Source organism: Macaca fascicularis, chromosome 7, assembly GCF_037993035.2.
Source record: "Macaca fascicularis isolate 582-1 chromosome 7, T2T-MFA8v1.1".
In the NCBI taxonomy this organism is placed as follows: Eukaryota; Metazoa; Chordata; class Mammalia; order Primates; family Cercopithecidae; genus Macaca; species Macaca fascicularis.
The window spans coordinates 66,888,990-66,915,765 of NC_088381.1; the positions used below are offsets into that span (position 1 = coordinate 66,888,990).

A 26,776-nucleotide genomic window follows, 5' to 3' on the forward strand; every position below is an offset into this window, starting at 1 on the left:
TGGGAGGAGACTCAAAAGGGGAGGGGTACAAAGCACAGCCACAACCTCAATGCAAAGTGAGGCACGCGGGGACATGGCTCCAAGCAGGGATGGGGCACCAGGCCAGCAGACCTGGAGACGCCCCCTCCCATCCGCAGCCTCTTGGGAGCTCCTGAGGGTCCAGGTCTGGTGGGGCGCGCCTTGCGGCAAGTTCCCTTCTTCCAGCCATCGTCCCGAGGAGCAGAAGGCAAGGGGACACACACATACACGCCCGGGCACGTCTCTGCACTCCCCCAACTCAACCTCGGTGTCTTCCGCCTGCCTGCAAAGACAACCTGCCGGGCCCTGGGCCTGGGAGCTGTCGCCGTGCGGTCTCGCCTGACCCTGTCGGGGTCATCTGAGTCCGGCACCCGGAGCAGGTTCAGCGCGGCGCCCCGGGGCTGGGTGGGTGTCCCAGACTGCGGGTGGCTGTGCCACTGGGGGAGCACCCCTCAGCCTGCCAGGCGGTCCGGCCCGCGGCCCCGCCCCACTCCCCTCGCGTTCTCTTCTCTGGAGAGAAAGGCCGCAGTTGCACCCCGAAAGCGCCTCCGTCCCCACCCCTCCCGGCCCGCCGCGCCCCAGGGTCTCCACAAAGTTGCTGCAAGTCGCCGCAAGTCGCCGGGGCTGCAGCGGCAGGGGAGGGTGAGGCGGGGCCGCGCGACGGGCAGGAGCACGGTCACGACCTGGGGTGCCGAGCGCGTCCCCTCCCAGCCCCGAGCGTGCACGCCCCCCCACACACGCGCACCAGGCATCTAAAGCCCGCTGCTGCCCTCGAGGCTCCCGCCCAATCAGAGGCCGCGTACGCGGCGCCGCCGCGGGCAGACACCCCGGCGCCCGGGCCTGCGCCACTGTAGCCTCGGTCCCGCAGCAGCGGGGCCAGCCCGGCCATGCTCACCATCCCAGGCGCGCCGTCCGCGCGCGGCTGCGCTCGGGCTGGCATTCCCCGGCTCGGCTGCCTCCGGTTCCTGCTCCGGCTCCGGTTCCCGCTCCTCAGGAGCGGCGGCGAGACAGACGGAGAGCAGCGGGGAGATCGAGGACCGGGCTGGGCAGGTGGGAGAAGGCAGAGGGGCGCCGGAGAGGCCGGGCTGGAAGGGGGAAGAAGTGCGGCTGCGCAGCGGAGGGGGCCGGCGCAGGGCCCAGATCCACGATGGTGGCCGCGGCGGCGACCGCGGCAGGGAGGGCGTGTGTGTGCACAAGAGCGCGCGGCGTGGTGCGCGAGAGGGCCTCGGTTCTCCTGAGCGTCCGGCTCCTGCCTCCTGCTCGCTACGGCGCGATGCCGGCGGAATCCCTACCGCGCGCCCCCACCGTTCGGCGCTCACACTCGCACACCCGGGCACGCACACCCCCATGCCGCCGCACACCCGGCTTCGCACTCCCTACTCGGTCTCCTGGGGCGGTCACAAAGGCCCCCAAGCCGGGCCGGCTCGAGCCCTCGGAGCGCGGCCCTGCGCCCCTCCCGTACCCGCCGGCCTCAGGTGCCCCTCTACTCACGGTGGGGACCCCGCGGGCGGCCCGGCTCCCGCACCCTGCCTGGCCGGGCCGCGGTCGCGCTCCCAGCCCGAACCCGGGCCCGGGTGCCGACTCGGGTTTCCCGCACTCCCGTCCGAAGCGCCTGCCCCCTCCGCTGCGCCGCCGCCCTTCTTCCCCCTTCCTGCCCGGCCTCTCCGGTGCCTCTCTGCCTTCTCCCACCTGCCCAGCCCGGTCCTCGGTCTCCCCGCTGCTCTCCGCCTGTCTCGCCGCTGCTTTCTCCCGCGCCCCCTCCTCCCCACCGCCTTGCGCTACCTCTCACATTCTCCGCATTACAGCGGGTGCCGCCCGCCGCTCGCGAGGCCCAGAGTTCGAGGGCGCAGTGGGCCGCGAGGGGACGCGCCGCGCCCGGTCCAGCCGTCCCGTCCGCTCTCCGCGGCTACTAGGTTCAGCCTGGCGCTAGGGTGGCAGCGTCCCGCGCTAGCCTCGGCTGCCGATGACAGCTCTCATCTCGCCCGGGCTTAAAGGGCTAGCGCACCCGGCTCTACCGGCCCCACCCGGGGGCGCCGGGGAGGGGACCTCGCCGCGCGGGAACAGTCTGGGGCGGTGGCACAGCAGCGGCCGTGCTGGCGACGCCCTGTAGGCCGCGGTGGAGCCCGGCCCTCCAGGCTGGAGGTGAGTCAAGGAGAAGGACGGTCGGGAGCTGCCCGGACCACGCCATCCAGGGGGCGCCCAGCAGCCAAGTCTCTGGGCCCGCAGTGGGTGTGCGGCGGTGCAGGCTGAGCGCCCTGGACTGCGGGGCGGGGGAGGGGGATCAGGGAGGCTGCTCTCCGAGTCTGAACTCCAGGGGAAGACACCTCATGCTGGGAGAACAGGGCTCACGGGGTGGCGTCCCGTTCCTGCTGTGTGACGTTGGGCAAATACCTACCCCTCTCTGCACCTCAGTGTACCCCCTTTGTAAGGACATGGCTTCCATCATCTCTGAGCCCATGCCCAGCTCTGATACGGTATTAGATCCCATAGGAGGGGGAGTCGCAAGGTAGGCCCTCAATCCCCAGAGTCCCACCTCCTTCTTGCCTGTGAGAGCTGAGGCCACCGCTGAGATTGCAATCCTTGCCACCCTGGACACTCACCAGGCCGAGTCGGCTCCTCCTTCCTTCTGCCTCATCAGGGGAACCAGGGAACGAGGCAAAGTTGAGTTGGTACAGGGGCCTACTCTTTGCAGAGCTCCCTCACATCCAAGATCTCCTTGGGCCCTCATGACACCCCTGGGAAGTAAAGTGCACCCCTAGGCTCCCGGTCAGCCTGATCCTGGACAAGTCTGGCACATGAGCTTTTCGTCTTCAGGGCCCCTTCCCCACCCTTACTTCCACCCCAGACTGTCCCTTGCTCCCCAACCCTGCAGAGGGATGCATTTTGTCCATTGTTCAGGAAGTTTCTGTCATGTGCCCCATCCTGTGCTAGGTCCTGGAGACACACAGATGATTTAGACACATTCCTACCTTCAGAAAACAAGAATAAGGAAAGTGTGATAGAGCCGTGGGGGGTGGAGGAGGTCCTGGAGGAGGTGACATTGAAGCCGGGTAGTGAAGGATGAGGAAGAATTGGCCAGGCAGAAAGGAACAGAAAGGGGATCCCATGCCAAGAGAAGAGCATGTGCAAAGACCTGGAAGTGGGAAACGGAGTGATGGGTGTTTCGGAGGGAAGAGAAGCTATAAATCCTTGATTTGAGGAGTTTCAACTTTGTTCTGGGGCAGCAGCAGAGCTGCTGCTTGGGAAATCTAGGCAGCAGCGCCCACCCCCACCTTTCAGCCATCACAGAGGTATGGCTAAGGGCTTCCCAAACTCAGCAGCTTTTGCCAGAGGGCCACCTCCTCTTCTGTTCCTCCTCTCCAAGGCCAGACCCAACCTCTGTGCCCATATCCACAGCCAGAGGCAGCACAGCCTCCCGCTACTGACAGAGCTGGAAGTAGGAGAAGCCCAGGCTGTGCTGTGGCTGTGATGTGAGTCCAGGAAGAGCCAGGCTCCTGTACCCACCCGTCATGAAGATGCCCTGTAAAGACTCCAGACTTTGGTATCAGGCAGATCCAGTGTCGGTTCCAGCCTCAGTGTCCTCCTCAGTACAATGGGAATAAAAATACATTGCCAGTAAGGTGACTGGCGAAGAATCCACGAGGGACGATGCTCAGGAATGGCTCAGCACACAGCGGGCATGCAGCAAATGGCCTTTTCTTACCTGTGCCTGAGCTTGACTTTGTGGCCCATCCCAAAGTCCCTGTTGTCTCCCTTCTCCCTCCTTCCCTGGCCATTTTCTTTCTGCCTCCATAACAGATTTCCTGGGGGCCCCAAGCGAGATGAGCTCACAGGTGTTGCCTGCTCTGGCTCAGCACGCTTCCTGATGTATCTTCCCAGGGCTTCCAGGTGAACCCTAGGGAAGCCACACGGAGACAAACAGCCTTTCCCCAGAGTCTCTGACATCCACACGGAGCAGCAATCCCAGCCTGCATCCCCATCCCGTTCTCCCGCTTACTTTTGCTGTCTTGGGAGGCACACAGCCTTTGTGTCCGTGCTTGGGAATTTATGCCCAGCTATGTGGTGCAAACTCAAATAGGTGGCATACTTTCTCTGAGCCTTAACTCCCTCTCTAAGTATGGGAGCAAGCTGGTATGTGCCACAGGGATGATGAGCCTAAGTCTGTGTCATTTATTGTCCCCAGCAAGTCCGAGCCTAGGCCCTCTACCCAGGAGTTCTGCACTAAGGCAGTCAGGTGCAGAGGCCTCTCTGGGATCCCCTTGTGTCCTCTCCTTGTGCTGGTGGCCAGCCACCTCTTCCTTCCAGCAGGCTTTACAGAGAGGCATGGCATGAACCAGGCCCACTCCATGGCCAGAGCAGTAGTAGTTGGGGGCCTGGGGCAGGGACCAGGAACCAGACCAGTTGGGCAGCTCCAGGAGGGAGCTCCTCTACTAGGAGCTGGCAGCTGCTTCCCACCACAGAGTCTGGGTCAGTGCCCCCACAAATGCCTGCCCAGGGCTGCTCTGCTGTTTCCTGCCATCTCCACAGGCCAGTCATGGAGAACTTTGGCAGTGTCCCAGATTTAATCATCATGCCAGGTCCAGCCGGGACTGAGAGTGGCCCACATGGAATTTGAGGAGGCAGTGGGCATTTCCCACCCACTTCCTCTGAAACCCCTGGCTTCCTAAGCCAGGCTGAAAAGTAGGTCACCAAGGGTTCAGAGAAATGCCCCACCCAGCTGGGCTGTCTCCTTACAATCTCTAAACACATCCAATCTCCCCACCTCCACCTCTCTCCCCACCTGTCCCCACCACCTTTTGGTTTCCACACATCTCTCAAGTCCTTCCGTCCCTAAGCAGCTGGCATCAACCACTCCCTCCCTATCCCAATCTCCCTCCTCTTCCCTCCTCCTCTGCCAAGAGTGTGGCCAGAAGATTTTTGTTCATTGGCTTACCCTCATGCTCATCTTGGTGTTATCATTCCCATTTCAGATAAGAAAAAAGCAAGGCTCAGGGAGGTGAGAGCCAACATTCTTTATTCTTTCTGTGAACAAGGGTTGTAGGCCTACTTCATGCCACACACTGCGCCAGGCATGAGGAATACACAGTGGAGACCTTAGAGTCTAGAGGAGACAAGAAGAAACCAAACCACCATGCACACAAATGTAAAATGACAACTGGGACAAGTGCTATGATGAGGTCTTTGGGGACCTGGTCTGGTCTGGATTAGGGGGTCAGGAGAGGCTGCCTTCAGGAAGTGACACTCGATGTAGCACCAGAAGCTTGAGTAGACAATGACCCACAGAAGTGGGGACTCCAGAGAGAGGGAATAGTATGTGCAAAGTCCCCATGGTGAGAGGAAAGAGAGAAAGGCTGTGTGACCAGAGCATGAGGAGAGGATTCGCGATGGAGGTGCAGGTGGCATGGGTCAGGACAGTAGGTTCTAGTGGGACCAGCAAGGAGTTGGGTTTTAGCCTGGAGGCTCTGGGCTGGCCCTGGAGGTTCAAAGCAGAAGACAGTGCCACCACTGTTCCTCCAGCTATCTCCCAGCCTACCACCCTTCGCCCAGGGACCACTTCCACCCTCTTCTCTGATGCCCAGGCCCTGGCACAAGGCGGGACATCCTGAAAACTCAGACTGCGCAGCTGAGTGGGCAGCGTCATGAGGAAGCAAGAGGCCTTGGCCCCGCCTCTCATCAGATGCTAACTGGATGTCTCTGGGCAGCACCTGCCACTCCATGTCCCCCAGAACTGTAAAGAATGGACTGATCATCTTCTGCTATCTCTGGTTGATCCTGGACCATAGCCTGTAATAAGGGAATGGAGAAGATACAGCATGACTCCACCCAGGCCAGATTCCAGGGCCTTGTCCCTGCAGTGGGCAGAGGAGCTACCTGAGGCCTGCTGCTGACCTAGGCTTTCCCATCCCTCCTCCGCCCCTGAGCCTGCCCCTGGTCCTTCCCAAGGAGGGCACTCCAGGAAGCTTTCTTCCTGTCCCCACCCCAGGCCTCACCTGCACCCTCACCCATGTCTCCACCTGGTAAATGCATCAGATGCCCAGGAGTCCCTGTTGGCCTGTCAGTGCTCAGCTGGACTATTGGGCCTCTAGTTTTCCAGCTGTGGAAGGGTGTCATTCTCTACTCTTCCTGGCTTCCTGGACAGGAGAGGACGGTGGGAACTGGAATTCTTGCCATAACCATCAGCTACTCTGTCTGGAGTGCTCCTTCCTGTCAAGCATCCTCCTGAGACCCTGAAGTCAGCACCACTGTGGGCCACAGACACACCAGCTGACCTTATAAAACCTTCCCTGGAAAGTTGTAGCCAGCTGCATCCCCCGAGTAGGACTGTATCGCTGCCATGGGCACCAGTGAGCCCATGGATTATAGAACCCATTAACAGCTGGAAAACTGAGGCTCCAGACAGAAGGGGTTGGCCCAGGCCACCATAGCAAGCCCTCCTGCCTCACCCCATCCTAGACTGCCTGGGCAGGTCCAAGGAAGCAGGACTATGTGGGGTGCCATTTCCCATCCCCCAGTGTTCCCTCACAGGTTCAGAAAGCAGCTCCTCCCTCCCAGGAGACACTGCACCCTGCCGTCTCTCTTGTGTGAGTTGCAGTTTCTGCTTGGGAGGCTGCCTTACCTTGTTAAGGACCCTACCTAAAGAGGTGGGGATGGCCCTGTAGGCGCTGTCCCCAGGTCAGCACAGGGTCTTGAGCTCATGGAGCAGGGTCCAGGCCAGCTTGTTGAGAGGGCCCAGGTCAATCCACAGTCTGCCACATCAGCTTTTTCTATACTAACCATGCCTACCTGAAACGTGGGGAGTGCTTTGCTGTCCACAAGTCTAATTGCATGTGTGTTCTCAGGGAAGGCGCCCTACAGCCCAGGGAAGCAGGAGCAGGGATTATCCACATTGTACAGATAAAGAAACCAAGGTGCAGGGTTATGGCCATCCAGGCGCTGGATCCCTGCAGTCCAGCACAGTCACACAACAGGGCCTCAGGAAAGGGTGGTGCTGGAGGCAGCAGGGCAGCAGGAGCTGTGGGTGTCGGGAATCTGGGCAGAGAATGGACCCTGACTGTTAGAAATGGGACTGGACTTGCACTTTCAGAGGCCAAGGAGTGAGGCGGGGCGGTGCGTGGGAATTTGGGGACCTGGGAATATGCAGTTTGGGGAAGTGATTGGCCATGCAGTTCCCACTCACCATGGTGGGCCCTGTGGCAGGCCCATGGGGTCTATCCTCAGGGAACACACAGGCTGTGGGCAGACAGGCACATGGATAGCACAGAGGAAGGCCAAGGTTCCAAGTTCTGGAGTGGGCACAGTGTTGGGGTGGGGGCTGGAGGCCAGCAGGATCACGGAAGTGAGAGTCAGAAGAACATGGAGCCTGGAACCAAGGAAGAGAGGGCCTGGCAACGCATCTATGCAGGAATCAGCAGAATCTGGCTCTCCCAGAGAACCAAGAGGCGATGGTTCACTGGGCAGGGGAAAAGGGCCTGGGGGCACGGGGAGTACTCTGGGGATGGAAGCACGACTAGGTCCATGTCCCTTCTGAGCTGCAGGGGTTCAGGGAGTATGTGCTGGCCACATGGATGTGTTGGAATGCAAGAATGCAAGAAAGAAGACGGGAGAGGGAGAGAGGGAGGGAGGAGGGACCAGCATGAGCACAGACAGAAACCTATGAAAGTGCCTCCACTGTTAAAAAAAAAGGAGCAAGACGGTGAGCAGGATGGGGCCAGAGGGGACCCCCAGGCTTTTTCAGCAGAGTAACTGTTTTCTGTGAGCTGACCCCTGCCAGGCTTCACAACCTTGTTCTAGGTAATCCTCATCCGTACACCTGCTGTGAGCAGTCATTGGATGCAGCTGTCCCTTCCTGCAGCCTGAAGGGGCTTCTGGGCAGTGCCCTCCTCCCCTGCTGCTGGGGTGTTGGGGCTGATAGGCCTCAGGTGAGGACCCTTCTCCTGGCAAGGAGTCTGAAGAGAGAGCTTTCTTGCCCAAGGCCTTACTCTTCTAGGGACAGCTGCATGCAATGACTGCTCCAAGCATGGGATAAAGGCTGTCCCTCTTGTCCCACTGCAGAGACAGCTCTGATCCAGAGCTCCTCAGGCTGGCTGGAGGTGGGTGGGAGAGGTCAGTCTCTTGGGAAGGCTGGCCCAGCCCACAGGCCAGCGCTGAACCCACAGGGACCTCTTCCATCTGCCCCCATCCTCATTCCACAGATGGAGAAACAAGTCAGAGAAAAAAACAAGACTTGCCCAGGCTTGTGACATCAGTTAATGATGGCCCCAGGAATATTCTGTAGAGTTCTGCCTCCCAGCCCAGCATAGGTGTTACCTTTGGACCAGAGTGATGTTCACTTCCTGCCTGTCCCCCTTTCCAAGGCCTGCACTGGGTCTCAGGGTCACAAGTCTGGCTGGATTGACCCTTACCCAATTTCCCAAGGCTGAAATGAGGTGCCTGCAGGTCCCCCAGGTCCTTTACAGAGACTCCTGCAGCTGCCTGAGCTGTCCAGCTCTGGCATTAGGATGGGATGTACTGGGCTGGGTGAGCAGGCAGGCATCTGACTGGCATGGGAGAGCAAACAGATGGGAAGGAAATCAATCTGAGTGGTTAATTTTAATTTTTAATTTGCAGGTAGAGTAATGCACCCCATTTGACACTGCACACTTGCTGTAAGCTGCTGGCATTCACCATTGCTGCTACCACTGCAGCCTGGTGTGCCCAGTGGCTCCCTGCCCTTCTGTCAGGTGAGCCCGTCTCCCGCATGGCAGACTGACCTTCTGCAAAGCTGGGAGAAAGGGTCCCCTTGCAGCGTCCTCCACCCCTTCCGCCTAGGAGAAAAGTGTCTACTAAGTTCCCTTTGTGTGAGATGAGTAGGGCCAAAAATGTGCTCCCCTGGGGAAGAGCCCCATTGGACAATGTCTATTCCAAAGTCAGGGTGTGTGAATGGACTCTCAGACATGGTGGCAGACCAGTTTAAGGGGCAGGGGAGACTCTAAGCGCACCTTCTCCCGCAGGTACTGAGTAGTTGCTCAACCTACCTACATTCATGGACGGCCCTATACTTAGAGTCAGGTCTGTTTTAAAACCAGAATAATCCTGACTCTGTGTACTGCCACTTTGAGAGTCAAAGCTCTGCTGTCTCTTTGTTTATTTGGAACTTGACCATTCATGGGCTAGGGAAAGATGGCCTGAACTGGGAGAGACTGTCTCCCCCCTCAACTCTGTGACTCCTCTCCCCCTGCTAGGGCCCAATCCCTGAGAGCAGTGTCCTATGAGGTTGACAGCAGAGGCCCTGGAATGAGGCAGGCCTGGCTGCAACCGTGGCCTTGCCACTTATTAGCTGTGTGACCTTGGGGGAGTCACATATTCTTCTTGGGCGTAGCCTTCAGGGACCCTTTCAACTGTTCTCCTTCAGGACTCATCTTCTCTTGGTATCTTCAAAATGCGAGGTTCGATGACCTCCTCCAGGAAGCCCTCCATGATGAAGCCTTCTTTTTTCTCCACTTCTACTATTCCCAGCTCTGAACACGAACTCTCTGTGGCCCTTCCTTGGCCCTTAGTAGCTTGACTTTGTGCACCTCACCCTCTGCATGGGGTGTGTGCCAGAGAAAGCATGGCCTTTGAAGCAGATATCCCTAGTTCAAATCCCAGCTCCGCTCCATGCTGGCTGCCTAGGCCCATCCCTTGAGCACCTCAAATGCAATGGATCCAAAACTGAACTTATCATCCCTCCCCAAGTCTACCCTTGCCCTTTTCTCATCTCAGTAAACAGCACCTGAGTTTACCAGTTTCTGAAGCCAGAGAGGGGCCATCTGAGACTCTCCCTCTTCCCTGCCTCATTCCCTGCATCCTATTCTGTCCCTGTCCTTGGCTACATACCTCCTCATAGGGCAGGCAGAGGGGAGGACAGGGATTCTCTCTTTACTGCCTTGCATGGCAGGCCTGGGAGAACACTCAGAGAACAGCCAGTTCTCCCCTCCCATTTTATAGAAGAAGACACTGAGGCTCAAAGAGGGTCAATACCTGCCCTGGGTCTGATGGTGAATTGTTCATAGCAGAGCTGAACTGAGAAGCCATGTCTCCTGTGCAACCCAGGTGGGCATCTTGGTCAAGGCCAGGCCCTGTGACAGTGGCAGAAAGAGACCAGATTTCCTGAAGCCCTGGCCCACTTCCCTCTACACCCCAGGCCCAGAGAGTTTGCAGGGGAGGAGCGAGGGAGTGGGGTTGTGCTCAAGTTCCTGGGCAGACTGAATGATCCACCAGTGAGAGTTCATGAACCCAGACATCACAGTATCCAGAACCACATCATCGTGGGTGATTCCACAGCCTGGCCCCTGGGAGTCCTGCTTGAATGTGGCTGCAGGAGCAAGTGAGGAAAGGCCTCAGCCATAGAGCCAGTGGCCATTCTCTGTGTCCCCGCTACCCAACTCTCACAGTACCCGAAATTCCACCACTGCATCTGGCCCAAATGCAAATTAATACATTCTCTGACCAATGGAAGAGCTGGTACAAGGGTGGGGGAGAGGGCACAAAGAGGAGTCAACCAGGCTGAGGGTCCCATGGGGCATCCAGGATGACAGGGCTTAGTCCCCTTTACTGAGCACCTTCTGTCTGCTGGGCACTGCCAAGTGCTGTGTAAGCTTTAGCTCAATTCTCCTCCCTGTAGCTCCAAGGTGCCCCTCCGTGAGGCCCAAGCATCACCCAACCTTTCTGGATCCCATTGCCCTCCCCTGTAAGATCAAAGTATAGTCATATCTGACTCGTCTGGTATCCACAAAAAATTTTTAAGAAAATTTTAAAAATGAAATTAGTAATAATAACTGCTGCTAGAGGCTGCTGGATGATTAAACAAAAATGTGTGTAAAGTGCTTCCTACAATGCTGGACAGAAAGTAGATGCTAATTAAATGCTGATTATAAATGAACTAACTCACGTGGTAAGGCCCACAACCTGCTCAGTTCATGCTTGTCAAATCTGAGCTGTTAGTAAGGTAAATGCTTCGCCACTTGCTCTTGGAATGGGGCAGAGCTGGGGGTAAAGAGGGGTGTCTGGCCAGGGCTAAGGCACAAAGGAGTTGTCCAGAAATTCAGAGCACTGAGACTAAGACAAGGCAGAGAGAAGGAGTGAGGCCACAAGAAGTGAGCCGCCAGAGACCAGCCCCGGATCTTGTCTTCTAAAAACCTATCTCCCTGAGGTTGAGTCTGGGCGGGCCAGATCCAAAGCCTCCAAGTCCTCTCGCACTTCCAAGCCTGGAAATCAAGGAGAAGGAAGGAGAGCCTCACTCACTGGGAGGGAGAGGGGAGTGTCAGAGACCTAAAGTGAGACAGAGACGTCAGGATAACAACCACGTGACAGCCACCACTATGAAGCACTTACAGCATGCACACGTGCTCAGCCTGCACTACATTTTCTCATTTTAATCCTCTAAACAACCACATCAAGGGTACTGTTAGACCCATACACAGATGAGACTTCAAGAGGCTAATTATGACTCGCCAAGGTCATGGCCTGTAAACCTCAGAGCCAAGATTTAAGCCTGGGTCTTTCTGGCTCTAAAGGCCATGCTTGGAACCACTATGAAAAAGAAAAAAGAAGGGGGAGGTTGGTGCCAAAGTCCAGCATCTCATCAGGTCCCAGACTCCCTGGCCCAGGGCAGTGGGGCCTCCAACCTAGCAAACTAATACTTCCTTAGACAGCCTTGCAGACACTCCAGTGGCTTATGAGCCCAAGGAATATCTGCCTATTCCCAGCCTTTGACCCTGCAGGTAAAACCAGGGGTACCATGGGAAAAACCTGGCCATGCATCAGAGCTGGGGCAGAATGCTTAGGGTTAAAAACAACATTTTTACAGCAATAAGTCCATGCCATCCACTGCTCTAAGTTATATATATATTTCTCACAATAACATATGGAAGTGAGTACTTTATCATCCCCATTTTATAGATGAGGAAACTGAGGCATACAGTGCTTAATGCACCCAAAGTCTCACAGCCTGAGAGTAGCAGAGTCTAGGTTTAATTTCAGGTAGTGAGGTTGCAGAGGCTGTGACTATAATCATTCAACATCCTGCTTATCAAAACAACCAAGGGCTGCTCTCAAGCGCAGAGCCAAGCAGAATGGTGTTGGGGATAAGATTTGACTTACAGCTGCTATTTGCTCACAATTTTTAGGATGCAGAAAATAAGACATCTGTATTTGCAGACTCAGCATAGAGCAGCAAGCTGGGCTGCTCTTTTTTTTTAAGATAGAGTTTTGCTCTTGTTGCCCAGGCTGGAGTGCAACGGTATGATATCGGCTTACTGCAAATTCCGCCTCCGAGATTCAAGCGATTCTCCTGCCTCAGCCTCCTGAGTAGCTGGGATTACAGACATGCACCACCATGCCCAGCTAATTTTGTATTTTCAGTAGAGTCAGAGTTTCTCCATGTTGGTCAGACTAGTCTCAAACGCCTGACCTCAGGTGATCTGCCTGCCTCGGTCTCCCAAAGTGCTGGGATTACAGGTATAAACTACCTTACCCCGCAGGACTAGCCAGTTCTAAAAAACCAGCCTCCTCTTTCCACCCACCTCCTGGAGTCTGAGGCGCTCTCCAGGGTTCTGAAATACCTCTCCTGGCTGTAAGCCAGTGGTCTGGAGACCGTAAAGCTGACCTGGTTCTCTAAACATGTTCTTTAAATCCACGCAGGAGAATCGACATTTTGGACATGGAATATTACCCTAAACACACAGGAGGAGCTGTTTCTTAGATCCCCCAACCCCAGCAAGAAAAGTCCCTTTGCGAAAGTCATAAATTAACACACCTCTCTCTTCCCTGTGGATGGCTCCATTCCCATCTGAATTTCCATGTAATGGAGATGCCTTAATGAGATGGGCTGTTCTGTAACCCCAGAACTGGGGTGAGTGCATCAGGAGGTGTTTAGCCTGGGACTCAGTAAATGTCATTGGCTGTCGTTATCACTACCATTATTGTCATCTGCCCTGGGCAGCCCCCTCTTCTGGGACAGCAACCACACGCTATTGTGCACCCCCAACTTGCAGCTCCAGAAAGCACACCCAGGAAGAAAGCAGTGGTCTTCATTGCTATCTTAGAAAGGTGGCCAGATGGCAGTGTTCTGGGAAACGGGGAGGAAGCTTTCATTTTAGAGGCTGCCAGCTGGGACACAGGACCTCGTTAATCAGTATCCATTGCAGAGTAACCCTGCTGGCTCCACCACTGGATCCAAGGGCCTTCAACTCCTCCTTTTGGAGGCCCCCTTTGTGCTAAAGCCCCCTGATTTGGGGGACCTGGAATATCCTTGTCCCTCTTGTGCTTTCAAGTTAAAACTAGGTAAAGGTCTAGAGAGGCTGCACTGAGAGGTCCTGATGGAGCAGCCCCATGAGGTGGCTCCATGACAAACTGAATATGAGGCCAGCTGTTTCCTCCACACACCACTTCTCTGGGCCCCCAGGCTCCCCATCCCATTGGAAACCAGGCAGCCACATTCTAGTTATTGAAGAAGGCAGGGGCCCTCCCCATTTAAGGAAGAGGCCCAGCTTATGGGGAAAGGGCTATGCACCCACAACAAGGGTGGGAGGCAGGGAGAGAGGAGAAACTATGCCCCTTCTCTTTGCTTCCTCACTCCCGCATTCTCCCAGTTACCCTAGCTTGGAAGGAGCAAGGTCCAGGGCAAAGGTCCCTCACTCTTGTCATCATATCTAGCCCCAGCCAACTGGGACACTGGACCTCATTAATCAGTCTCCATTGCACAGTAACTAGTTGGCTCCATCACTGAATCTGGGGACCTTCAACTCCTTTCAGCAAATACTTACTGGGCACCAACTGTGTTCCTGACCTATACCAGGCCATTCTCTTACACACTTTTGATCCCATTTGATCTTTATGACAGCATGTGGGAGAAGAGATTTTACAAATGAGGAAACAGGCTCAGAGAGATCAAGGCATTTTCCCAAGGTCACGTAGTTGAGAAGGGGTGAATCTGGAAACTCCAGTCTGCCCTTTTGTAGCCTGATGACAGCAGCTGTCCCAGCCCTGCCCCAAATGGTTGACCCCCACAGGCTGGCCACAGCACCTCTGCCTGAGGAAAATAACCCACATTGAGGGGTCAAGGGGAAAAGTAATGCCTGGCCTGGCACTGCTTACACCTACTCTGGGAGAATCTGTCCATCTGGGTCCCTGGGCCTTCAAAGAAAATGTCGTGTGGGTAATGGTCAAAGTGTTAGATTTTCATAGAAAGGAAAAGCAGTCGCCCCCAAGGCACAACTTCTTCCTTGCTCCCTGTCTGGCAGTGCACACTGCCAGGGCTGAGAGTGGGAAACAGAGAGGGAGTGTGCACTGAGGGGACCAGGAGGCAGCTGTGCCCTCCTTCCCACCCACTTGACCATGGGCCACTCGCTTGACTGGGCCACTAAAGACTCATCCAAAAATGTTAATATGTTCTGAAAGGGTCAGGGGTCACAAGTGTCACCCACTCCTCAGGAGTTAGGCAGTTAAGAGGGAGTGGGCCCCCGAGAAGGGGTTAGGGAAGTGCCACCCTACATGGGCACACAATCTCAGGGCTGCCAGGCCTCCTGATTTTTTAAGATAAACCAAAATTCAGACTTTGTTCAGGAAATGCCCATTTGTTAAAGGTTGGCCACTAATGCAATTTTTTTTTAAAGTACTGTGTGGGCCAAACACTTGCCATTTCTGGGTTGCCTTAGATGTTCCCATTGACCAAGGCTCAGTGGATATCAGCAGTGTGGGCCCAGTACTTCCCAGTTCCCAGAGCCCCTTTGCTGTGGTCTGAGTATTTCTGTCACCTCCAAAATTTATGTTGAGACTTAATTCCCAGTACTGCAATATTGAAGGGTGGGGCCTTTAGGGAAGTGGTTAAATCATGAGTGCTCTGCCCTCATGAATGGTTTAGAGCTTTTATCAAAGGGCTTGTGGCTGGCTGGGCATGGTGGCTCACGCCTGTAATCCCAGCACTTTGGGAGGCCGAGGCGGTGGATCACCTGAGGTCAGGAGTTTGAGACCAGCCTGGCCAACATAGTGAAACCCTGTCTCTACTAAAAATACAAAATATTGGCTGGGCATGGTGGCACACACCTGTAATTCCAGCTACTTGGGAGGCTGAGGCAGGAGAATTGCATGAACCTGGGAGGCAAAGGTTGCAGCAAACCCACATAGCACCACTGCACTCCAGCCTGGGCAACAGAGCAAGTTTCAGTCTCAAAAAAAGGGGGGGGCTTGTGGGAGTTGTGGGTATGGGGTCACCCTCTTTCACTCCACTATGAAAAGACATCACATTCCTCCCTATCAAAGGATGCAGCCTTCAAGGCGCCACCTTGGAAGCAAAGAGCAGCTCTCACCAGACAACAAACCTTGACAGCACCTTGATCTTGGACTTCCCAGCCTCCAGAGCTGTAAGAAATGAGTTTCTGTTCTTTATAAATCACCCAGTCTCAGGTATTTTGTTAGTGTGGCACAAATGGAATAAGACACCCTTTCCATACACTCATCTGAGCCTCAGGCATCATGGTCCCTTTTTAAAGATGTAGAAACTGAGGCTCAGAAGGGACAGAGCCTTAAGCGGGTGGGCCGTGACTTCAGCCCAGACCTCCTCCTGCTGCCGCCCCAAGTCAGTGAGGTGATCCTTCCTGCAGCCCAGGGAACACAGGCAAGCCCTTTCCTCCTGGGCTCCACCAGACTGAACTGGTCTGAGCACAGATGAGGACACCAGGCTGTTGTGAGGAGCAGGACGCCAGGAGCCTGGGGGCAGAGGAGGCACTGATTTTCCTCAACTCTCCATCCTCAGTAGGCCCTTTAAAAATTTTTTTGCAACAGGGTCTCATTCTGTCACCCAGGCTGCAGTGTAGTGTTGTGAACATGGATCACTGCAGCCTCCACCTCCCAGGCTCAAGCGATCCTCCCACCTCAGCCCCCTGAGTAGCTGGGACTACACTTGTGTGCCATCACACACAGATAATTCATTTACCTTATTTCTTTTCTGAGACAGCATCTCGCTCTGTCATCCAGGCTGGACTGCAGTGGTGCAATCTTGGCTCACTGCAACCTCTGCCTCCAGGTTCAAGTAATTCTCCTGCCTCAGCCTCCCAAATAGCTGGGACTGCAGGTGCATACCACCACGCCCAGCTAACTTTTATATTTTTAGTAGAGATGGGATTTTGCCATGTTGGCCAGGCTGGTCTCGAGCTTCTGCCTCAGCTTCCCAAAGTGCTGGAATTATAGGCGTGAGTCACTGCACCCAGCCTTAATTCATTTATTTTTTATAGAGACGGGGTCTCACTATGTTGCCACGGCTGGAAGTGGATCCTTTTGATTGACATTCTGTGGTGGAGCAGGGCCCCAGGCCCCAGAAAGGGCCAAACTAGGCTGTAGGTGGGCTGCTAGTGGCTTTGGTAGTGGGAATGGATGATGGATTGATTGGAGTTTTCTCCATTTGGTGGTGATGCTGGGTCTGTTATGTGCAAGTCTCATTAATTTTTTTAATCAAGAAATTGCTCCATTGAGGGGGTAGGCAGGGGTGGGAACTAGGCTCAGGGGCCTGGGCTCACAGGGAGCTGGGGCTCAGGACCCAAAACACAGCTCCTCATGGGAAACTGGAGAGGTGAGGAAATTCACAAGCCTAAGACATGGAAGCACCAATGTCCTTTCTCAGTGTTTTACACATATGCACACACATGCCCAAGGCATGTATGGAAACACCAGCTCATGCACACACATGTGCAAACAGGCAGACATACACTCTCACAGGGCTCCCCACCTGGGATGCTCTCCCCTTCTTTCTGAATCTTCCCATGTCACTTCTTGGGTCCTCTCCATCCCCAACCTCTGAAGCCATAGAGGGATGCCTGGACCCAGGCTCACACTTGGAGTAATACCCACACCCAACCCTCTGCAGGAGTTCTGGGTGTCAGTGGGGTGAGGGCTGGGGGGAAGGGTCCTGAAGCAGGTTCAAGCCCAGGGCCCAGGACAGTCCCAGGACCGACAGCGGGGCAGGGAGGCATCCTGAAGCTACCAGGATGGGAGTCCTGAGCCTGCTGATAGGGGTCTGATGAGGCCCCTCCGTGAAGAGAAAAGAACAGCCCAGGCGGGCCAGGAAGGGCCTGAAAATGCCTCCTTCAGTGCCCTCTCCTGGAAGCTCTCCAGAACTGCCACGAGCCAGCTGCTCTCTCCTTCCCCTGAATTCCTCAGCCCTGACTATTGGCAGAACCCACTGGATACTGTGCTCAGGAAATCTTAAATCCATCTTTCTGGAGCCCTGAACTTTTGGGATCAGCACAGACCCAGGATTGGACTTATAAAATCCAAGCCCCTTGGCAGTGAGGAGGTAGCCTCCCACACCTAGCAACGGAGAAACCAGACCAAATATGATTGGTCACTTCCCTCTCATGGGAGGGAAGGCATGAGCTGATTGGCTGGTGATGCTTATAAAAGGGAGAAGCCAGTGGGCACAAAGAAGCAAACCCATGCCAAGAGAGATGGTTGGGCTTGGCTGTCTTCAAAGAGGACAGTCCCAGCTCAGAACTCCCCCTGTCACCCAGTCAGCCAGAGCGAGAACTACCCAGTGGAGGAGTCCCATGTCAGCCACACTCCCAGCAGATTTCATCCTTGGTGTTCCCAGGAAGGTGGGCCCAAACTCTCAGTCTGCTCATGGGGCAGAACTATTTGCAATGAAGTGAAAGGTTCTGGCACTCGGAGGGTTAAGCCTAGATTAACCAGAACCAACCTATGCACGTTCCCCAGAGGGCCCCAGCATCTGTAGGCAAGGGTGTGTTTCTGGAAGGTAGGCAGGGTTCCAGCCACATCTGGAAGAAACCAAGAGCTTCCAAGCTGGAGGGGCTTTGGGGATGATGTAGCCCAGTTGCTACTACACAGATCAGGAAACGGTGGCCCAGAGAAAGGGAGGCAGGGGAGAATTTGTCCTTGGTCACTCGGGTACTTACAAGCAGATGGGACTGGGACCCAGCTGGTCTGTCCAGGGCTCTTTCCTCTGCACCACTCAAGCCTACAGATCCCGTGTTGGGCCCGGCTCTTGTTTACCTCCATGCCTTTGCATATGCACCTGGGACGCATTCCCTCCACCTCCACCAGGTAAGCCCCCACCCACTCTTTAATTTTCAACCCCAGGATCACCTTGTCTCGGGTGCCCTCTGTTCATCTTTGTGCTCCCGAGGCCTCTTGCACACCCATCACAGCTCTGGTCACACTGGACCCTCACTGTGTGTTACATGTCTGTCTCCCCACAAGGCTGTGACCCCTTGAGGACAGGGGTCCATCCTCATGTCTTTGCCAGCCCGGTCAAGTCCAGGGCACAGTTAAAGGCTGGTAAGTAAATGTCTCTTCAGTAGAGGAATGACAGACTTGGGTATTTTAATCTCACAGTTTTCTTCCAACATGATTCCTGTTTTCTGTGTGCCCAGCCCTGTGCTTGGTCGGAGAAAGGTGGGGAAAAGCGGAGGCCCAAGCCCCATCCTCAAGAGCTCCCAGTCCGGACCAGGGCAAGATGTGTTCTGTTAGGGGTTCAGGCGTCACACACTCGGGGTTATTACTTAGAGACCTGGGTGCCAGGAGTGGGAGCACTAGACACAGCTGAAACTGGTTTTGCCCTGGCCTGGGTGCCCATGCAGCAGGCAGATCCTAGGAGGAGGCTGTCTGCTTTGCTTGGTTTTTCCCAGCTGTGAGACTACTGCCCTGAAGAGATCTCAGGCCCTATTGCACAGCTCCAGGGAACATTTTTTATGTGAGAAGCACACACCTGGAACCCTGCTTCACAGACTACAGTATGAATGATACCTACCCACCCACCCCCCAGCCTGCAGAGCTATGTGATGTGGTGGCCCTTGGGGGCTCAGGGCACATAAGCTGATGGTGGGCCTGAGCAGGAGTTTTTAGCCTCACCTCTGCAGCATCCCTGTATGTACAGCCATGGATGAGAGCTGATGACAGATGTCCAGCTCAGACGCCACTGTCCAGGACAGTCTGGGTGCTCCCAGCTCTGCGTCTCTTCCCAGCCCTTGCTCTCAGCCTCCCACCTCAGCCTTCATCCCTGCCGGGCTGGAGGTGGCCAGTGGCCCTCTGGCTGAATGGGCCTCTGGATGGCAGCCACGCAAAATGCCCAGTTACTGCAAGGCCATATTTACATTTTCTAATATCAGGCAAAGAAATGGCTAATGTAGCAAAAAATGGTTACTCCATGTAATAGTGGTACCACCAAGCCATCGTGTGCCAGACACCATACATCATTCTTAACTGTCACACAAATTCTGAGGAAAACGTGTAATTAGTCCCATTTTGCATATGAGACAACTAAGGTTCAAAGAGGCTCGGGCCACACTGCGTCATGGCAGAGCTGGGACTGAAAGGTGTCCTGCCTGACACCAGAACTTTCCACCTGTCCCTTTCTACCCCCAACCTAAACACCCTCTGGCCTCAGGGGCTGTAAAGGCAGCAATGGATTGGGTCTGAAGTAGCTTTGGCCAGTCCAGTGTGAGCAGAGCACTGTACAGTAAGGGGCCCCTACTCAAGGCTGTGGACTACCCTCTCCTGCAGCAGACAAGAGCTGTCTTCTGTGTACTGCATGTCAATGTGGTTGCGTGTACATGAGGCAGTGTGTACATGTGGTTGTGCATACATGTAGCTGTGTGTGCATGTGGCTGCATGTGCATGTGGCTCTGTGTGCATGTGCCACATGAAGCAGTTATGTGCCCTGGTCCGAAAAACACCGGCAACAATTTCACTCGCTCACACAGGCACTAAGAGCAGGGACCCTGGGAGTCACATTGCCTAGGTTCATGCTCTAACTCTGCCACTTATCTGTGATCTTAGGTGAGTTACTTAATCTCTCTGTGCCTCTGAGTCTCCCATCTGTACACTGGGGATAATAATAGCTTCTAAGTGGAAAATTTGCAAAGGTCTCTTGAATGGCCAAGATATCTGTGGAAACTCATAGGATGTGGGTAAACAAGGCATTGAATCTTTCCTCACAGACTTAAATGAATTTCTATTCAAGACCTGGGCCTGGTAAGTGCTATATGGGTGTTAGCCACTGTATTTTTCAGCAAAGGCTTATTTGAGCACCTACTGTGTGCCAGGGAGCATGATAGGGGCTGGGTCACAATACTAATCAAGACAGGCATAGTCCCCACCCTCAAGGGGATCACAGTCTTTTCAGGCTCCTCAAAGCAGTCTCCTGCCTTCATCCACAAACACGCACTGATGGAGGAGACAGGCAATGACTGAGGCCAACGCATCTGGGAGGATGGAGGAGGGAAGAGATGATGTTGGGACCCCACCCTCTCTAGTTTTCCTCCTGTCCTCCTGGCTGCACCTTCTCAAACTCCCTTGGGCTCCCTGTCCTCTGCCAGCCCCAGTCCTGTGGGGTGTCCAGGACTCTGCTCCACCTCTTCTCCCTTCCTGCCCACCCACATAAGCCCGCCCACCTTCTCCCATCTCACACAGATGACCCCTACATCTCTGCTCCAACCTGGCACCCCCAGCCACTCAGTCACCCAAACCAGTAGACTGGGAGTCCCCTGTCCCTACCCCCTACACCCACCCCACTCAGCCACTCCCTAAGTGCTATCAACTCTACCTCCAGCATCGCTCTTGAATCCACCCATTTCTCTCCAACCCCATCAGGCCTCCCCTCCAGTCCATCCATAGTAGATGCTGTTGGTACCTCACCCAGACCCCATTTTCCAGCCAGGACATTTGTCTACCACCTGCAGGCGGTGTTGGCTGTTAACAACTCACAGTTGTGCCCTTCTAGGGAGCAGTGCCCTCAACCAGTGGAGACCAAACTTACCAGGAAATTCCTGGGGGCTATACTCTCCTCCATGTGCAACCCACAGTCATCAGGCAGATCTGGGAACAAAAGCCGCCCCTTGTGCCCTGACAACTCTGCGGTGCAGTGCAAGCACCAGAGCTTCCCAGGGGACTGGATCCAGACCAGACTTTGGCTGAACCACATCCTCATCTAACCCCTCATGCGTGTCACTGAAAGCACCAGACCCCTTTCCAGGCTCTGCCTTCCGGGAATCCAATCTAAGACCCCATCTCTGACATTGGGCCACTTACGGTGACACCTCCAGGCCCTGGGAGGCAACCCAGAGGACAGGTGGGGCCTGGGCTAGGGCAGAGGGCCACTGGGGCCTGGGGAGGGGAATGCCGGGATGCTGAGTCCCCAGCCACCTTGTTCAGGGGCGGCCTCTCTGACGCTGTGATTAAGTTTTGTGCCAGAAAACCGATGGGGAGCTGGAGCTTTCCCTCCTCCCTTTTTCTTTTTACTTCCCTTTCTCTTCTTTTCAAAGGCTGAGCCCAAGTTAATCAGATAAATTCCTCAGCAGTCGCACCAACAGTTTTTCTAAGATTCAGCCTCCCCAGAGCAACTCATTATTACTCTAGACTGAGACATTAAAGCAAAGGGGAAAGAAGAGTGGGGAAAAAAGACATGTTTTTAATTAAAAAATTAATTTTCCCAACACTGACGGCTACCCAACTGTGGCACTTCCCCACTCAGGAGATCATCCCCTCCATCCCTCTCTTCCTCATCAAATCTCAAGGTCAGGGGTGGGCCTGGGAAAGGCAGCTCCCTCTCTGAACAAAGCCACCTTCCCCTCCAGCGGAAACCTCTTTGTCTCGCCTCCCTCACCTGCAAAGTAAGTGGTAGGACTGCAGGATTCTACATGGCAATCGCAGACAGAGGACACAGGCTTTGGAGTCAGGCAGACACGGGTTCCAGCTCAGTCACTGAGGATGCCTGTGGCTTGCCTAAGTCCCCTCACACTTCTCTACTCAAGTGAGGTCCTCAGGCCAGCGGCGTCGCCATCACCTGGGGGCCTGTTAGAAATGCAATTTGGATCCCACCCCAGATCAGCTGAACCAGAATCTGTGTTTTTAATAGGATTCCCCGTGACTCAAACCCACAGAACCTTTCAAGAAGCACTGCTCTGGTCAATCCAAGCTTCAGCCATCTCCTCTGGAAAATGGCTTAGTCTGCGAAAATTATGAAGTTGTACGAGAAAACAGTTTAACAATCTGTAAGGCGGGAACCTCAAAACAATATTCACGAGTTGTTAACCTGGGCTATTCCAGTGCCTTGTATCAAACCTCATATCTGGTTCAGGAGCTTGACCCCATGAGCCAGAAGCTTTTCTGCTCTCTTGAACACTTTGCTCCCTGTGTCTGGGGCCCAGTCAGAAGTTTCCTGAAGGAACCAAAGAGTTTGCAATGCAGGATATCTTCACTGGAGGACACCCACTGCCTGAAGCACTGACCATTGTCCAGGTGCCTCCCCTACTCCCCACGTGCTGGGGCTGCTGGTGGGGTTAGGGCTTCTGTGGGTGACAGGAGCTCACACTCCAATGTCATGGGGATGGACCTGTCCATTCTAGACAGGTATCAACAGCCACAGGCTCCCAGTTTTACCTTGCCATTCCTTTCTGGGGTCTTTCCTAAGGACACAGTCCACAGTATGGATAAGTTTCACACCAAGAAGATTTATCAGGTTACCTTAAATAGGGAGTAAATAGAAATAACACTGAGAGCAAGGCTAAGTAATTGTTAGTAAGGACCTTTCAAATGATACTAAAGACTTCGTAATGATAAGTAAAAATGTTTATGATGTAATATGGGATACAGAATTGCTATACACTCATCTATGTTAAAAAATATATGTACAAACATATCCTTATGCTGAAGCCCTAATTCTCAATGTGATAGTATTAAGAGGTAGGACATTTGGGAGATTATTAGGCGTAGATTAGGTCGTGAGTGTGGGACCCTCATGATGGGATTGGTGCCCTTATAAGATGAAGGCAAAGAGATCGCTCCCTCTTCCTGTGCATGGTTGCTCCAAGGAATGACCATGTGAGCATGCAGTGAGAAGGTGGCTGCTTACAGCCAGGAAGAGAGCCCTCATCAGACACTAAATCTGCCAGCACCTAGATCGTGGACTTTCCAGTCTCTAGAACCGTGAGAAATAATTATCTGCTGTTTAAGCCACCCAGTCTCTGGAATTCTGTTATGACAGCCCAATCAGACAGTAGCATATTTTAAAAGAGGTAAAACCAACATTTTAGATAGCAATGAAAAAAAATCCAAAAACTGATTTAAGGCCTGGTTTTGTACTAGAGACTTCAGAGAACTAAGGGGAGCAACTGCAAAACCAATAGTTACAGGGACAACAAGAGAAAGAGAAACTGCCCTTCAAGCTGACTGTGCAGAGTGAAATTTTAAGACACATGAAGAAGATTGATGCCAAAGCAAAATCAACAATTAAGAGGCTTATTTATTGCAGAAAAAACAAACAGTAGGGAAATATTTAAATGACTAAATAGAAGCCTATTTGGACTCCTTAAAACACTGAAGGAAAGCCAGGCATGATGGCTCACACCTATAATCCCAGCACTTTGGGAGGCCAAGGCAGGCGGATCACGAGGTAAGGAGATTGAGACCATCCTGGCTAACAGGGTGAAACCCCGTCCCCACTACAAAATACAAAAAAATTAGCCGGGCATGGTGGTGGGCACCTGTAGTCCCAGCTACTCGGGAGGCTGAAGCAGGGGAATGGCGTAAACCTGGGAGGTGGAGCTTGCAGTGAGCTGAGATCATACCACTGCACACCAGCCTGGGTGACAGAGTGAGACTCCGTCTTTAAAAAAACAAAACAAAACAAAAAAACACTAAAGGAAGGATGGGTGTGGTGGCTCATGTCTATAGTTCCAGCATTTTGGGAGGCCAAGGCGGGCGGATCACCAGAGGTCAGGAGTTCAAGACCAGGCTGACATGGTAAAACACCATCTCTACCAAATACAAAAAATTAGCCAGGCATGGTGGCACATGCCTGTAATCCCAGATACTTGGGAGGCTGAGACAGGAGAATCGCTTGAACCTGGGAGACGGAGGTTGCAGTGAGCTGAGATCGCGCCATTGCACCCCAGCCTGGGCAACAATAGTGAAACTCCGTCTCAAAAAAAAAAAAAAAAAAAAAAAAAAACTGAAGGAAGCCAGGCACTGTGGAGCATGTTGGTAATCCCAGCCAGTCAGGAGGCTGAGGTAGGAGGATCACTTGGGCTCAGGAGTTTCAGTCCAGCCTGGGCAACTTAGTAAAACCTTGTTCTCTTTAGAAAACACTCAATAATGGGACAAATTTTAGAATAGACATGTCCAAAGAAAAACATAGTGATTTATAAGCTTACATTAAGAATTTACATAGAAAATAGTATAAAAAAGATAAAGTGATGAAAAGTATGAAAGCTTCATTAAAAAGAACAAATATCGAGAAGAGAACCAAGGGATGGAAAAGAAGCAATAGTCAAAAACATGAAAGCAGATCATTTCCCAGAATTAAAGAGAAAGATAAGTTCTCAGATTGAAAGGAAAGGAAACACTGAGTGCCATGCATCATCAGTACAGTCAAGCCACTACCTGAGCACATGGTAGTACACTGCAGAATATAAAAGAGACAAAAACTTAAAGGCAACCAAAGAGAAAAGACCTTTCACCTACCAAAGAATGACAAGTGATATGATTTGGATCTTTGTCCCCACCAAAATCTCATGTGAAATTACTATTTTTTTTTTTTTCAGATGCAGTTTTGCTCCTGTTGCCCAGGCTGCAGTGCAATGGCACTATCTCAGTTCACCGCAACCTTTGCCTCCCAGGTTCAAGCAATTCTCCTGCCTCAGCCTCCCTAGTAGCTGGAATTACAGTCATGCACCACTACGCCTGGCTAATTTTTGTATTTTTAGTAGAGATGGGGTTTCTCCATGTTGGTCAGGCTGGTCTTGAACTCCCAACCTCAGGTGATCCACCCGCCTCAGCCTCCCAAAGTGCTGGGATTACAGTCATTGAGCCACTGCACCCAACCTCATGTCAAATTATAGTTCCCAATGTTGGAGAAGAGGCCTGGTGGATCATAAGGGTGGACATCCCCCTTGCTCTTCTCGTGATAGTGAGTTATCATGAGATCTGGTTGTTTAAAAATGTGCAACATCTCCCCTTCTCTCTCTTCCTCCTGCTCTGGCCATGTAAGACATGCCTCCTTCCTCTTCACCTTCTACCATGATTGTAAGTTTTCTGAGGCCTGCCTGGCCATGTTTCCTGTACAGCCTGCAGAACCATGAGCCAATTAAACCTCTTTTCTTTATACATTACCCAGTCTCTGGTAGTTCTTCATAGCAATGTGAGAAATGACTAATACAGAAAATTGATACTGGGAAGTGTAGCACTGCTATAAAGATACATGAAATGTGGAAGTGACTTTGAAACTGGGTAATGGGCAGAGGCTGGAACAGTTTGGAGGGCTTAGAAGACAGGAAGATTAGGGAAAGTTTGGGACTTCCTAGAGACTTGTTAAATTGTTGTGACCAAAATACTAATAGTGATACAGACAATGAAGTCCAGGCTGAGTTGGTCTCAGATGGAGACGAGGAACTTTTTGGGAACTGGAGTAAAGGTCACTCTTGCTATTCTTTAGTAAAGAGGCTGGTGGCATTGTGCCCCTGCTCTAGGGATCTGTGGAACTTGAGAGTGACAATTTAGGATATCTGGCGGAAAAAATTTCTGAGCAGCAAAGCATTCAAGATGTAGCCTGGCTGCTTGTAACAGCATATGATCACATGCATGAGCAAAGAGATGATTTGAAACTGGAATCTGTATTTAAAAGGAAAGCAGAGCATAAAAGTTTAGAAAATTTGCAGCCTGACCATGTGATAGAAAAGAAAAACCCATTTTTCTTGGGGAGAATTCAAGCCAGCTGCAGAAATTTGCATAACTAAAGAGGAGCCAAATGTTAATAGCCAAGACAATGAGGAAAATGCCTTGAAGGCATTTCAGAGATCTTAGCGGCAGCCTCCCCATCACAGGCCTGGAGGCCTAGGAGGGAAGAATGGTTTCACCATATTGGTCAGGCTGGCCACCTGACCATATTAGTCAGAAACCCACTGGTCTGCACAACCTCAGGGCACTGCTTCCTGTGTCCTAGTCACTCCAGTTCCAGCTGTGGCTAAAAGGACCCCAGATACATCTCAGGCTGCTGCTCCAGAGGGTGCAAGCTGTAATCCTTGGCAGCTTCCATGTGGCTAAGCCTGCAGGTGTGCAGAGGGCAAGAAAAGAGGCTTGGGAGCCTCTGCCTAGATTTCAGAGGATGCATGGACATGACTGGATGTCCAGGCAGAAGTCTGCTATAGGGCAGAGCCTACGTGGAGAATCTCTACCAGGGCAGTGCAGAGGGGAAATATGGGGTTGGAGCCCCAACACAGAGTCCCCACTGGGGCATGTGAGAAGTGGGCTGGAGCTGTGAGAAGTGGGCCACTATCCTCCAGACCCCAGAATCATAGATCCACTGTCAGCTTGCACTGTGCATCTGGAAAAGCCACAGGCACTCGATGTTAGCTCATAAAAGCAGCCAAGGGGGTCGTACCCAGCAGAGCCATAGGGGCAGAGCTGCCCATGGCCCTGGGAGCCCATTCCTTGTGTCAGTGTGGCCTGGAAATTGAGTCAAAGGAGATTATTTTTGGTACTTCAAGATTTAATGACTGCTCTGCTGGGTTTTGGACTTGCATGGGGCCTGTAGCCTCTTTGTTTTGGACAATTTCTCCCTTTTGGAAAGGGACTATTTACGAAATGCCTATAACCCTATTGTAGTTTGGAAGTAACTAACTTGTTTATTTCATAGGCTCATAGGCAGAAAGGACTTACCTTGTCTCAGATGAGACTTTGGACCATGGACTTTTTGAGTTAATGAGGAAATAAGGGACCATTGAGAAAGTAAAAT

General features: G+C 53.2%; 1 long non-coding RNA gene and 1 pseudogene across 2 annotated transcripts; one reads left to right on the forward strand and one right to left on the reverse strand.

Annotated features, from left to right (window-relative positions):
* The window catches only part of LOC102140943 (golgin subfamily A member 6C-like), a 107,614-nt pseudogene extending 105,674 nt beyond the window's left edge, over positions 1 to 1,940 (reverse strand).
* LOC135971872 (uncharacterized) lies at positions 866 to 25,154 on the forward strand. Of its 2 annotated transcripts, none has more exons than XR_010588215.2 (3): positions 866 to 1,068; positions 1,824 to 2,160; positions 24,588 to 25,154. It is a non-coding gene; the product is annotated as an uncharacterized lncRNA (long non-coding RNA). The 2 variants fall into 2 exon arrangements; XR_012415258.1 differs by lacking the exon at positions 866 to 1,068 and adding an exon at positions 15,298 to 15,398 and having other exon boundaries at positions 2,035 to 2,160.
* The last annotated feature ends 1,622 nt before the right edge of the window (positions 25,155 to 26,776 follow it).